Below are 1,160 nucleotides of genomic sequence, written 5' to 3' on the forward strand. Positions count from 1 at the left end.
GAAGAGCGGAACACTGCGCTGCGGGAGGAACATGGTGGCTCCTGTACACAGAGCCCATCCAAAAAATCCCATTCATTAGGTTAAAAGCCCCATGTGCTCTCCCCTTTATCCCCCCAAAGACATCCCAAGCCCTGTCCTCATCCTTCTCCACCCCTGGCAGCAGGGACCGGCCGGCTGGATGAACTCAACCCGGGCTCTCTCCCTGTATTTATTTATTCTGGGCACTTCTCCTTCTCCCGGCGCAGGGGCTTTCCAGACAGTTCCTGTTTATTTTTGGGAAAGGAAAGACCACGTCAAAGAATTGGTATGAGCCGGAGCCACTTTTCCAGCCAGCCCCAAATGGTGATTTTATGTGGCCATCCCCTCACCCAAACTCTTAGCTCCTGGAGGATAACCTCTCACCTCTATCTAGCATCCTGATCCTTATTTTTTCCAGTTAATACGCAGCAGAAAAGGGGGGTTGGCTTAAATCCCAACCTCCTCCTCATTGGGAGCTCAGGAGGTGTTGTAGCCAAGGAGCCCTGCTCCCCCCCAGCTTTCTCCCAAAACTACAAGCAAATGATCCCAGCTTCCCTTTTGCAGAGGGAGCTCCAAGTGTCCCATTGTGCCAGCCCCACGCAGGTGAAAAACCATGCTAAATCCCAGTGGGAGAAAGGGATGCCAAAAGGGATCTTTGCCCAAGACACTGCACACTGGGAGGAGGGCGGCCGAGCAAGCTCAGGTGGGAAAACAGCCCTTTCCCCCCCCTATATTCCCTGCCTGGCTCCTTAGACACGATCCAGGATGTTCCCACACCAGCATGCTGGTACCCAGGGACCCAAAAGCAGCTGCTGGCCGGTGCCAGGGTGAGATGGAGGGAGCACAAGCGTCTGCAGGGGAAACTCCTTGATTTAAGGAATTGAATCCTTGAATGACGGCTATTCCTCACGCTGCGCTCTGCCGGCACTTAATTACCCTCTCTGGTAAAAGCTGGCCTCTTATTTCCACCTTGACTTTGCTGACTTCAGCTTCCCGCTGCTGAATCCCGCTTTGCCTTTGGCTGCTAATTAAAAAGCCCTTCAGCGTTAGCCGGCTGCTCCTTGCGTAGGTCATTATGTGCTCCAGCCACCTCTTCACCTTCACAGCATCCCGGCGGAACAAAGGCCTTACTTTAAAATACG

This window comes from Nestor notabilis, unplaced genomic scaffold (genome assembly GCF_000696875.1).
Source record: "Nestor notabilis isolate BGI_N333 unplaced genomic scaffold, ASM69687v1 scaffold21367, whole genome shotgun sequence".
In the NCBI taxonomy this organism is placed as follows: domain Eukaryota; kingdom Metazoa; phylum Chordata; class Aves; order Psittaciformes; family Psittacidae; genus Nestor; species Nestor notabilis.